Genomic DNA, 13560 nt, shown 5'->3' on the forward strand with positions numbered 1-13560 from the left:
GTGACTACTTGGCGTCCACTGTCAAGACATGTGTGGGAGCTCAGAGCAGAGGAGGAACCAGGAGGAGAGGTGAGTATTGGATCTATTTTTTTATGGCGGTGCATTATATGGAGTCTGCATATGGGGGGCTGCAGTAGCATTTCCGTCACATTCAGTAGCATTTCCATCACATATTACACTGTCCTTACTGAGTGTATTTCAGCTGAGCTCCCACAGATGCACAAATCACCAGAAACAGAAAACCAGCAGAATTTGGAGCTTGTAAATATCTTTAGACAACAATAGCGTACAGATGCCTATTTTGAACCTGACCTTACCCTTGATAGTAGGCAAAACTAGGACACATTGTGCGTGGTGATTTCATATTTCTTGCCAACATAAAAGAAATGTGAAATAAACATCTAAAATAAGACGGAACACACACAAAAACAAAATCAAAGAAAACTCATTTTCTTCATAAATTATTAAACTGAACCTCTCCGCTTGTCCACAGCTCGTCCCCGTCTCACCTGCCATGTTGATTTGAATATCTTTTTTTTCATCTTACATTTTTGTTTCATTTTTTTTTTTTGCCTTAGCAAAAATATCCAACACCCTTTCTATTTCATTTAAGGTCACCGGCAAAATTGCTGGCAGCTAAAAACATATTCATTATGTAATGAAGGAAATAAATACATTCATTACGTTACTACAACATGTCAGCCAAGCTTGGCGGGTATGTAAGAAGGCAAGTCCCAGAAATAAGATTTAATGTTAAGATCTTGGGTTCAAAAGAAACATTTACTTATTGCCTTCAAGATTTTTTTTTTATTTGGTTAAAAAATAAATAAAATAAGTTGCCATTAATGTGCCGGCTACCCAGTGCTACGTTTTTAAGTTCATAGCGTGCAATGTTTTTTTTTAAAGAAAAGCAAATTAAATGAACATCTGTGCCGACTGTGGCTGCCTAATCATTCTGTTATAAATGGAATAAATTTAACAACCAACCATCATCACAGAATCTCTTTCATTTTCTCCAGTTAGTGGAAGGAAAAAAAGAAAGGGGATTTTAATGGTGATGCGCTTCTAAAACAACCAGATAAGTCAGCTCATCTGTAACAGGAAGAAACCATGTTTAACCTTTTAGTTGCAAAAGCATTTTTACATTTGAATAGCTCAAGTGAAGTCAAGGGCAAACGTCGCCACCAAGGTCGAGCTAAAATGCATTTGTGCTCATGGGTTCCCTTAGTGTGACCTAGTGATGTCTGAGTCAAGGAAAAAATAGGTTATAGTAGAACCAGTGATGTAACATCAATCATATCAAAGGTCTCATATGCAACTCAGCCTCGTAACCTTGTTATCGGTAGTAGATTGCTTGAGATGGGTCATTAATCCTGGGATTTATTCTGATTCACATCTGAAAATATGGCAAAGAGATTTTCTTCTCCTTTGGGCTGATGCACATGGCTGTATTATGGCTTCATACAAATCTTGAAATGTGAAACCCTACACCAGCACCCAAAGAACTTAGAAATAATGATGAGAATCTCTCTATATTACGTGAATAATATCACTATAAATTACAGTGCGCCATGTAGTATGGAGCTCTATCGGCTTTATGTGCCTCACAGTCTCTCTTTATGTGCATGAGGCTGCTGTAGAAGTAAATTGTTAACTGCCTCATTGGGTCAAGAGTGCATTAAAGTCTGTGTGGGCACAATATTTAAATCCACCTCTTCATCACACCACAGCACACTGTTAATGGATTGGTGCCTGGAAGCACAGGTTCTACTTGGAGCGGCCCAGTGGGTGCCTGCCCAGAGCTGCTTATGCCTAGCACAACAGGTGACATGCGTTTGGTATCTGCATAGAAGAAAAAGAAGCATTGTCTAAAATATGTAACAAATTTTATTAAATTCATTTTAAAACAATAATAGACGAAATATAAAGATCATTAAGATAAAAAGTGCAGACACTATGACAATACAAGCTTAACTCTATAGGTAAGGTGGAAAAATAGATGAAAAATGCCTATGAAGCAGACATCTGCTAAAGTGCATGAAGCGCATATAAGAGTGGACATACAAAGGGTTAAAAAAAAGCTTCCCATTAGATGTCCAGACATAGAAAACCATACATCATGATGAATCAATATCATAAAAAGTGAATGGCATTTATATCCACAAAACCAACATCATAAAGATGTGATATAACATGTAAATCAATCAGTACAAAATATATGCAGAAGGTGCAAATAGTTAATGGTAATAAAAGTTATCTGCAAGTGCAGGGTAACAAGTGAGCCCAAAGTGCAGGCAGAGTGTAATGGTTTCTCATATAGAGGTTATGCTGCATATCTTATTTCATTAGACTCAACAGTGGTTTGTGGTCACTACGTGGAAGAGGAAGTACCCGCTCTTAGCTGCTAGTTCTGCTGCTCTTCTATTATTTTGACAGCCTGGTGTAACATCACATGTGCATCACGCTGTAATGATGTTATGCCAGGCCAGCTAATCAAAAGAAAAGCCACGGACATCAGCTGGTGAGAGGTGGTACTCCAGCTATCGGGCAGCGGCCACAGACCACTGTGTGACCAATGCAATGGAACATACGAATTGTTGTACACCAACTCTAACTTCTTTCATTCATTAATAAGAGCTGCTTTTATATTTTTGCAGTTCTTCTAGCATTAACAAGGGTTAGGGCTAGGGATTTGTTTAGGGTTATACTTAGGGTTAAAGTAAAGCTTAGGGTTAGACTTAGCGCTAGTGTTAGGCTTAACAAAAAAAACTATGAATGAAAAATTATAAATTACATTAGTATTTTTGTCAAATTATAATACATGTGCTTAGTAGTCCAATACTTGACTGGTGAAAGGAATTTGGAAAGTGCTAATGTTTTTTGGGGGCTAAGGGTCAACACGAAGACCAGCTTCAGGACTCAAGCAATAACATCATATGCCAATGAGCCTGTTGAGTTCAGGTTGGGAAACCTGTAGTTGATCCATAATTGGACCATGGATGTTGGATGTGTGAAGCCTCATCACCTCCCCACTTCCCGAGTCTTGGTTTCTTAAGTGTATGTACATGGAGTAAATCCAAAGTGCACTATCCTTCAGCATTTTCTGGAGCAGAAAATCAACTACAGTATCTTAACATTGCAGAGAAAATCCACAAAGAAATTGAAATACAACAGATTTTAAATCTACAAGACTGGTCAATTAACGTTGTCTATCTTCACCTTGGATTTGGCATCACCATGAGTGAAATCTGCAGTAATTAAAATCCACATCATTTACCTCAATTTTCTTGATGGTAAATTCTGAGCTCAGAGATGTCGGCCCAATACATAATTTGCATTTTTTTAATCAATTTTCCTTTTATGCCTTGTGGTATAAGGGTCCCGTTACACATAGCGACGCACCAGTGATCCCGACAACGATATGACCTGGTAAGGATCGCTGGTGGGTCGATACATGATCCCTGGTGAGCTGTCAAACAGGCAGACTCACCAGAGATCAGGACCAGCGAGGATGCGGGTAACTAAGCTCGCGTGTCGCTTAGTTACCCACTATGTACCCTGGATACCAGCATGCTCGCGCTGGGAGGTGGTATCCAAGGTAAACATCGGGTAACTAAGCGTGTGCAAAACTTGTGACTCAGCAGCGATCTCACTAGCGATCTCGCTTAGTGTGACGGGGGCTTTAGTTGCCATTTTACGCCAACATCTTTAAAAGTCAACTTTTTTTTATGTTGAAATGTTTGGCATCAAAAGTATCACGTTTCGCAAAATGCTGCAGAATTTGGGACACAATACTGGTGAACTCAAAAACATACTAAAGACAGACTGGAATGGCGTGCCAAATTGTACGACTTTTTAAAAAGTTGCAATTTATTAAGCAGGTGAACAAATTTAGAATTGCTAAACTGTGCTCACAAAACAGAAAAACAAAAAAACAGGTCTCCAAATATGTTTACTTTTGATTTTTTAGTTCTCTATTTTTAAACTGTGAAAAGGGGGATGATTCAATGTTTTAGCTGATTTTTTTTGCCTACTGTTGGTCATTCTAGGGAACCTAAATCTGCAATCCTCTTATCACTTGTAATGTGCCCTGCAATATTGCCATCTATAGCTACAGTTGTGGCCAAAAGTATTGACACCCCTGCAATTCTGTCTGATAATACTCAGTTTCTTCTTGAAAATGATTGCAAACACAAATTCTTTGGTATTATTATCTTCATTTAATTCGTCTTAAATGAAAAAACACAAAAAGAATTGTCCTAAAGCCAAATTGGATATAATTCCACACCAAACATAAAAAAGAGGGTGGACAAAAGTATTGGCACTGTTCGAAAAATCATGTGCTGCTTCTCTAATTTGTGTAATTAACAGCACCTGTAACTTACCTGTGGCACCTAACAGGTGTTGGCAATAACGAAATCACAATTGCAGCCAGTTGACATGGATTAAAGTTGACTCAACCTCTGTCCTGTGTCCTTGTGTGTACCACATTGAGCATGGAGAAAAGAAAGAAGACCAAAGAACTGTCTGAGGACTTGAGAAACCAAATTGTGAGGAAGCATGAGCAATCTCAAGGCTACAAGTCCATCTCCAAAGACCTGAATGTTCCTGTGTCTACCGTGCGCAGTGTCATCAAGAAGTTTAAAGCCCATGGCACTGTGGCTAACCTCCCTAGATGTGGACGGAAAAGAAAAATTGACAAGAGATTTCAACGCAAGATTGTGCGGATGTTGGATAAAGAACCTCGACTAACATCCAAACAAGTTCAAGCTGCCCTGCAGTCCGAGGGTACAACAGTGTCAACCAGTACTATCCGTCGGCGTATGAATGAAAAGGGACTGTATGGTAGGAGACCCAGGAAGACCCCATTTCTTACCCCGAGACATAAAAAAGCCAGGCTAGAGTTTGCCAAAACTTACCTGAAAAAGCCTAAAACGTTTTGGAAAAAGGCATCAACATAGAGTTTACAGGAGAAAAAAAAGAGGCATTCAAAGAAAAGAACACGGTCCCTACAGTCAAACATGCCGGAGGTTCCCTGATGTTTTGGGGTTGCTTTGCTGCTTCTGGCACTGGACTGCTTGACCGTGTGCATGGCTTTATGAAGTCAGAAGACTACCAACAAATTTTGCAGCATAATGTAGGGCCCAGTGTGAGAAAGCTGGGTCTCCCTTAGAGGCCATGGGTCTTCCAGCAGGACAATGACCCAAAACACACTTCAAAAAGCACTAGTAAATGGTTTGAGAGTAAGCACTGGAGACTTCTAAGGTGGCCAGCAATGAGTCCAGACCTGAATCCCATAGAACACCTGTGGAGAGATCTTAAAATGGCAGTTTGGAGAAGGCACCCTTCAAATATCAGGGACCTGGAGCAGTTTGCCAAATTAGAATGGTCTAAAATTCCAGCAGAGCATTGTAAGAAACTCATTGATGGTTATCGGAAGCGGTTGGTCGCAGTTATTTTGGCTAAAGGTTGTGCAACCAAGTATTAGGCTGAGGGTGCCAATACTTTTGTCTGGCCCATTTTTGGAGTTGTGTGTGAAATGATCAATGTTTTGTTTTTTGCTTCATTCTCTTTTGTGTTTTTTCATTTAAGACAAATTAAATGAAGATAATAATACTAAAGAATTTGTGTTTGCAATCATTTTCAGGAAGAAACTGAGTATTATCTGACAGAATTGCAGGGGTGTCAATACTTTTGGCCACAACTGTAAAATAGCATCTCCCTAAAAGATGACTAACACAACAGGGTCATTCAACTGCCCCTCAGTTATCATAGTAACCAACCAAGCAACCATATTATTTCAAAGCTGCTGTCAGTGGTTGAGAGCAGCATTTAAATGGTTAAACAACACCGATCAGAGCCAGCTCCTGTCGATGCTTTTTCAATATACTATTACTGGGAGTATCTGCTGGTTATGGTACAAGAACATTCCTTAACCCACTCCATACATGCGCACTCTAACTGTGACACACAGTTATGTCAGGCTATGTGAAACCCTTAAAACCTTTGTAACCGCCAACTATTTGGTCTTTCTTCTGGGTGGCCATGTGTAAGCACACTTTCTCAATTCAGCTTATTATTACATTCCCTTTCATTCTTACCAATATCTACAACTCAAAATTTGGGGCACTTAAATCCGATACCATCGACACCCATAAAGGCTGAGAACCACTTTCAAAAGTCTATGGTTTACTAATCTAAAACTCTTTTGCAATACAATTCCTGGGACTATCCTAGCAAAGTCAGGACTGTTGTAAAGTATGTCCTAAGCATGTAAAGAAGGTGCTATAAAGCTCACAAGGACACTTCTGTCCACACACAAAGAAAAACATTTCATAGCACTCACTGCAATCATAAAAGAGGCATACTACATTTCTTAAGACTGATGCATCAGCAGGGGCGTAACTAGAATAGGTGCAGAGGTTGCAGTCCGCCTGGGCACTTAGGGCGGCAAAACACGCCCACTGGCCAAATGAGGAAATGTAATATCAATGAAGATCAGTGGTAGTGGGGGTCCTGTTGGAAATTTTGCAATGGGGCCCAAGAGCTTCAAGTTACGCTAGTGTGCTTTACAGTGGTCTGCTTATTAGGCGACAAAGCTTCTTAATGCCAAATGTCAATTTTAACGTACTGGTCTAGACCAAGGTAAAGCAGGACTTGAGCACTATATGCGATATGTACAGATTTATCCTCGTAGGTGCCTTGTGGCTAGATGAACTCTGGGGAAGACCCCAACTACTAGACCGATTAATCAGCCAGTTTAGGTCTATTAACACTTTTCTGTTCACTAATTCCAATTCATTGCAGCGGACCATAAAGCAAGCCCTACCCTGCTCCACTTAAGAGTTTGTGTCCAATATGTCCAGCATCCAGGGAATTTACATGGGGGTTTATACTACTGAACAAAACCAGTTTAATCAATTCAGGACTCGAATTAAAATAAAAGCAACAGTATGTCCTCAAATCCTGCAGAGACGCTGTTCCATTGATGTTTGTGCCGCTGTTCCCAGAGAATGGCATGACTTGTTGTGTCATGTGCCGGCTGCAGCCAATGGGTAGCAGCTGTTTAGCTGCAGCTTAGTAGTCTTACATCAGGGCGGATGTCTTATGTGATGGATGTTAGAATCTGTTTAGTTTGTGACTATCGGCCATTTTCTTGTGGTGTTCTGGCTGCTGGTCTTTTTCCTCTGCTGCTGGGTTTGTCTTGGGTCAGGTGATTGTATCACTCTTTATTAACCTGCACCTGTCTCCCAGTCCTTGCTGGACAACAGTGTTAATCCGCTTGAGTTCTGGCTTGGTGCTTTGCTTTGCCTTCTGTGTGTGTAATTTGTGCAGGGCTGGGACCTCTGGTTCTGCTAGTCTTTGTTTCTGTATCCTGTTGGTTTCTGCAGCCTTCTCTGTGTTTTCTATTAGGAGGTGACCCGTTTTTGTACCCAGTCCTTAGATCTTTCAGGGACCCCCTCCCCCTACCTATAGGTCTTCTCTTGAGATTACCCTAGGATCATTGGTGGGTCTATTCGCAAGGAATGGGTCGCCCACTCCATCGTAGGGTATCAGCCTAGTCATAGTGCAGGGTCATTTTTCCCCCTTCTACCCTAGTCCTGTGTTGCAGATCCATAACAATGGAATTGGAAAAGCTGCAGCTGATGACATGACACAACACATCAATGTCCGGGAGCAGCGGCAACGACATTACTGCAATGTTGCTGGAGGAAATGACTAAATTTTTATGCTAGTTTGGGTTTTGAATTGTTTAAGCTGAGGTTGTACAATAGTGGAAAAGCCCTTAAAAAAAAGGCTGCAACAATATAAGTATAATGAGTAGAACGCTATTGCTGTTATATGCAAATAAATTAACAAAAATGAAGCTAAATTTATGAAACATTCCCTAATCTTGGACATTGACTTTAATCCACAGGCGCTGGTACGGCATGGACTCAATTACAAAATTTATCTAAGAATGACGGCGTCCATTGCAAGCAGTCAGATTGTGTTACAGATGTATGCTAATTGTAATCTAAGCCAACTGGCAATTGGGATATGTATTTTTTATTAATTTTTCAATCTCATGTATGCACACAGTAATATCCGACTTTCATCTATAAAGGATGAAAACATCATAACAAAAGTCCATGGTTGGGTGAATTACTGCCGTTTATTCATACAACCCGTAAGGCAAAATTGAAATGAGTTTCAGGAAAAGGGCACCTCATTATAAACTTTTAATTTCTGAAGCTGCATTAGGTAAGGAGGGAAAATGACAATAGGCCAGGTGGAATGTCAGCACTGATATACTACAACAAACCTTTATGAGCACATTACGATTCATAAGAGCTAATAATACAAAAAGAAGTGATGCTGAGATGATGAATTGATGCTATGCAATTAGACTTATTAGAATTCATAAGAGTTGACAGGCAATAATCAAACCACTTTCACGCTGCCCACTGCAATTATCTTTGCACTTAAGAATCAACAAAGCACATAATGACATGCACCCGATTAAAGAATTCACGAGAAATGGAATTTTAAGGGGAGTTTTTCGGACACTAATTAAATTTTTCTTTTATTGCCGTTAACTACATCCAATGAGACAGAGAAGACTATTTGGCAAAGGACGACCCTTCACCGAAGGTGCACACTGTACCAGGCTGCAGAATAAATTGCTGACATAAATCCATAAAAATGACCATTCATGCAGAATAATTAGACATTTACAGGAATAGAAGAAATATTTCTTCCTAGTAAAAAAGTCCAGACAGTTTGGTTAACACTTTTAGTTTCCTGCCCTCACACACTCCCTCACTATTGACTGGTTTGATTTATATCCACACACATTTTGCTTCAAGGAAATTATTTGTTACAAAAAATGCATTTGAAAATAATGAAAAGAAAACGGAGGCTTTAAATTGCTGCAAAGGCAGATTGTCTAATTGTTAATTAAAGGGTTGGACTTAAAATTACTAATGGTAAAACTGTAAAGTCCTTATAAAAATAAGCAACTTCGCAAATTACTTTTTAAGAAAAATCCTTTCTTCAAGAACAGAAGGATTTTTATTTGTATTGTATTAGCTTCTTTGTCTATTTTCTCTCAGTTACTGGCCATTGCAGAGATCACCGAGCATCTGCAGTGCTTACAACCTCTTTTAAAAGAGCTTGTAAGTGCTGATGATCTAAAACCGCCTCCTCCAATACTCAATATAAATCGGTGCAGTAGTTGGGGTGCTCCTCCAATGATGCAGAGGGAAAGCAGCTTCTGCATGCATCATCGGAGGAGTGCTCTGATCGGGCCAGCGGCTCAACCATGCCATTGGTCAGAATTGTCAATCAATAGGAGCCCTCCCAAAGATGAAACATAAGAAAAACTGTTTAATCGGGTATACTAGCGGGAAAAAAATAACATACTAATATATATATATACTGTATATATATATATATATATATATATATATATATATATATATATATATATACATACACACACACATACATATACACATACATACATATATATATATATATATATATATATAGTGGGTACAGAAAGTATTCAGACCCCTTTAAATTTTTCATTCTTTGTTTCATTGCAGCCATATTTGGTAAATTCCAAAAAGTTCATTTTTTCTCATTAATGTACACTCTGCACCCCATCTTGACTGAAAAATAGAAATAGAATATTTTGCAAATTTATTAAAAAATAAAAACTGAAATATCACATGGTCATAAGTATTCAGACCCTTTGCTCAGACACTCATATTTAAGTCACATGCTGTCCATTTCCTTGTGATCCTCCTTGAAATGTTTCTACTACATCATTAGAGTCCAGCTGTGTTTAATTAAACTGATAGGACTTGATTTGTAAAGGCACACACTTGTCTATATAAGACCTCACAGCTCACAGTGCATGTCAGACTAAATGAGAATCATGAGGTCAAAGGAACTGGCCAAGGAGCTCAGAGACCAAATTGTGGCAAGGCACAGATCTGGCCAAGGATACAAAAGAATTTCTGCAGTACTCAAGGTTCTTAAGAGCACGGTGGCCTCCATAATCCTTAAATGGAAGAAGTTTGGGACTGCCAGAAGTCTTCCCAGACCTGGCCGTCTAGCCAAACTGCGCAATCGTGGGAGAAGAGCCTAGGTGAGAGAGGTAATGAAGATCCCCAAGATCACTGTGGCTGAGCTCCATGGATGCAGTAGGGAGATGGGAGAAAGTTCCACAGCCAATGAAAACCCAAAAGTCATTATCTCAGTAAATTAGAATAATTAACAATAACACCTGCAAAGGCTTCCTGAGTATTTAAAAAGGTCCTTTAGTCTGTTTCAATAGGCTCCACAATCATGGGGAAGATTGCTGACTTCCAGATGTCTAGAGGGCAGTCATTGACACACTCCACAAGGAGGGTAAGCCACAAAAGGTCATTGCTAAAGCCACCACACAGAGGTATCCAGGACATGGGCTACAAGTGTCGCATTCCTTTTGTCAAGCCACTCATGACCATTAGACAATGCCAGAAAAGTCTTACCTGGGCCAAGGAGAAAAAGAACTTAACTGTTGCTCAGTGGTCCAAGGCATTGTTTTCAGATGAAAGTAAATTTAGCATTTTATTTAGAAATTAAGGTCCCAGAGTCTGGAGGAAGAGTGGAGAGGAACACAATCCAAGTTGCTTGAGGTCTAGTGTGAAGTTCCTACAATCAGTGAAGGTTTGAGGAGCCATGTCTTATCAAGACCAAAGTCAGTGCAGCAACCTGGGCTTCCATGACACCTCAGCAGTGCCACAGGCTGATCGCCTCCAAACTACGCAGCATTGATGCAGTAATTGATGCAAAAGGAGCCCCGACCAAGTATTGAGTGCATTTACTAAACATACATTTGAGTAGGCCAACATTTTGGATTTTAAAATAATTTTTCAAGCTGGTGTTATAAGTATTCTAATTTATTGAGATAATGACTTTTGGGTTTTCATTGCCGGTAAGCCATAATCATCAACATTAACAGAAATAAACATTTGAAATAGATAACTCTTTTTGTAATGACTCTATATAACATATGAGTTTCACTTTTTGTATTGAAGAACTGAAATAAATTAACATTTTTATATTATTCTAATTTTATGAGACGCACCTGTACTTCAAAACTTTCAAGAATCTGAACTGACAAAAAGAAAAAGCTTGCCACTTTCAAAAAAATTAGGAGTTTGTTTAATAAGGAATCATCTGTCAAAGGGATCCGGTGGCGCTCTGCATGTTTTTGAAATTATGAAAAGTCCAAGAATTACAGAACAGCGACACTCCCCATCCGTAAAAAAAAAAAAAAACTTAATTCTGAAAACACTGGAAAAACATACATGCTATAAGATTTGCAGTATGCCTACATGTAAAACGGCCAACGTCTGCTCACATCAAGCAATGGATGGCGAGTGTGACTGCTGTTTGAATTTTTGATACTTTCGTGGGGGACATGGTGCGTAGGTTGACTAGTCACAGAGGTATTGTCACGTGGACCCGTCCTGTGTGACGCGACCAGCAGGCCGGTAACTGAAACAACAAGACACGGCACGTGAAACTGTCCTGTGTGACACGGCCCGCAGGCCGGTAACTAAAACAACAAGGGGAAGCAGTTACAACAGAGGGCCCTGCGATAGGGAACGGGGACGTGGAGACCTCCTGCACTCCCCTGAGTCAGTGTCCCTCACACTCCTAACGTTCCCTAGGCCAGTTCCGCACTGGGTGCCGATCAGGATACCTGTCACCCTAGCACACCCTACACCTATCCCTTGCTAGGGAGCTGGGTGATGCAGGCACTGACCCCACCGCTGTACTAATACACACCAGGGAAAAATACAAACAGGGAAACACCACTTAGCTTTGCTATGTTGCTCTTGCTCCCAGCAACAGAGTCCACCACCAAAATGCAGCTTTCCTCCTGAATAGCTGCCACCAAGCTCTGTCAGAGCTGCAAGGAAATCCCCTCTGACTCCTTCCACAACAGGGCTCTGACTGAGCTGCTAGGACCTCTCTCTAGATCCTTCCTCCACCAAGGATGGTTGAAATGAACACTATCACCAACAGTGATTGCAACCACCTGAAACTCTTTTATAGGTAAGAGCCAGCAATCACACCTGCTTCATAATCACGTGCACTAAACTAAAGTAACCAGAGTGCAATGACGCTCACCACCACGGGGGAAAACTAGAACAAAAGACACCACTGTGTAATAATCCTAATGGCCACCGGGGGAAAAACCAAACAAGCACACAGCTTAAGGGAAAAAAAAGGTTACATGTGCTTTTATCTGTCATGATCCAGCATGGATCATGACAGGTATGTTCCTGCTGACTTCTCTCCACCCTACCAGATTGACAGGTCTCTCCCTGTGTGGGTGCATCGTAAGAGACCTGTCAAGTATGGGATAGGGAGAAACTGGCAGGTTCTGTGACTATACACCCTACTCACCTCATACACCAGCTGCCATTATGGTGTCATTAGAAGTTCTGTGTTGTTTTGGTCACTCTGTAAAACAACATCCCATATTTTTACAAAGCCATCTCCCACCATTAGCCATGCCTCTCCCATCCTGAAAATTGTTAATCATGTCATGTGACATGTTCATCAGCAACTTTCTGGGCATCCAGGAACTTTACCAGGTCAGATAAAAGCTTCATAGTAAAATAACAGATAATAGTAGAATAATAGTAGACAGATAATCGCAGAATAACTGAATGTCTTCATTTACCATCTGGTTGTCAAGTAGTTAAAGGTTGTCAATGCAATGGTCAACAGAAGATGACGTCATGCCTCTCAGTCCATTTAAAAGGGAAGCAATGAGCAATGCTTTGAATTGTGATTGGATTTTATCCCCACCCTGGCATTTTAATACTGACTACCTTGTTTCTTTATGATTTCTGCCTTGTTCTTGAATATGTGCTCGTCTCATCCTATGGGTTGTTTGCCTGGTACCAAACTATTGGTTCTGACTCCTAGCTTTCTCCTGTTTCTGGTTTATCCTCCATCCTATCACAATATAATCTCCTTGTGACAAACCCCTTACTGCGTTTCTGAACACTCCACTGCTGCATGGATGCTGTCAATCTTTCACAATTCTGATACAAAGGCTTGGGAAACCTCCTACTAAAAAGTTTACATTAGGGGGATTAAAGTGTTAATGTTAAATAAATTGAGTCATCCCCTATTCCTAGGAAAAAGAATAACTTATCACTGAGGTCCTGACTGCTGTGACCACTATCAATCCCAAGATACGGTCTGGAGCGGAAAGTGCACATACAATGCTTTAGTTCCATTTCTTGCCTTTGGTACTGATTTCTATAAAATAGGCAAGTGCAGCACACCCTTCTGCTCCATTAATGACAAAACTGCAGAGCCTCATTCCAGGGGTTACAGAGTCTCAATCTCAGAATTTCTGAGTGTCCCAGCAATGGCCAAGACAATATATTTTGGTTAACAAGGCAGAATAGACTGATAGTCCCCTAATGCCCCTCTTCTCCAGTTCTGATGACCACTTACACTAGTATTGTTACCTTTTCACCCAAAAATACCAGTAAA

General features: G+C 40.3%; 1 protein-coding gene across 1 annotated transcript in view; it reads right to left on the reverse strand.

Moving 5' to 3' along the window:
• The window catches only part of MACROD2 (mono-ADP ribosylhydrolase 2), a 2987523-nt gene that overhangs the window by 1117615 nt on the left and 1856348 nt on the right, over positions 1-13560 (reverse strand). The window lies entirely within an intron of this gene.

This window comes from Dendrobates tinctorius, unplaced genomic scaffold (genome assembly GCF_039654945.1).
Source record: "Dendrobates tinctorius isolate UK_male_01 unplaced genomic scaffold, ASM3965494v1 ptg000203l, whole genome shotgun sequence".
Classification (NCBI taxonomy): Eukaryota; Metazoa; Chordata; class Amphibia; order Anura; family Dendrobatidae; genus Dendrobates; species Dendrobates tinctorius.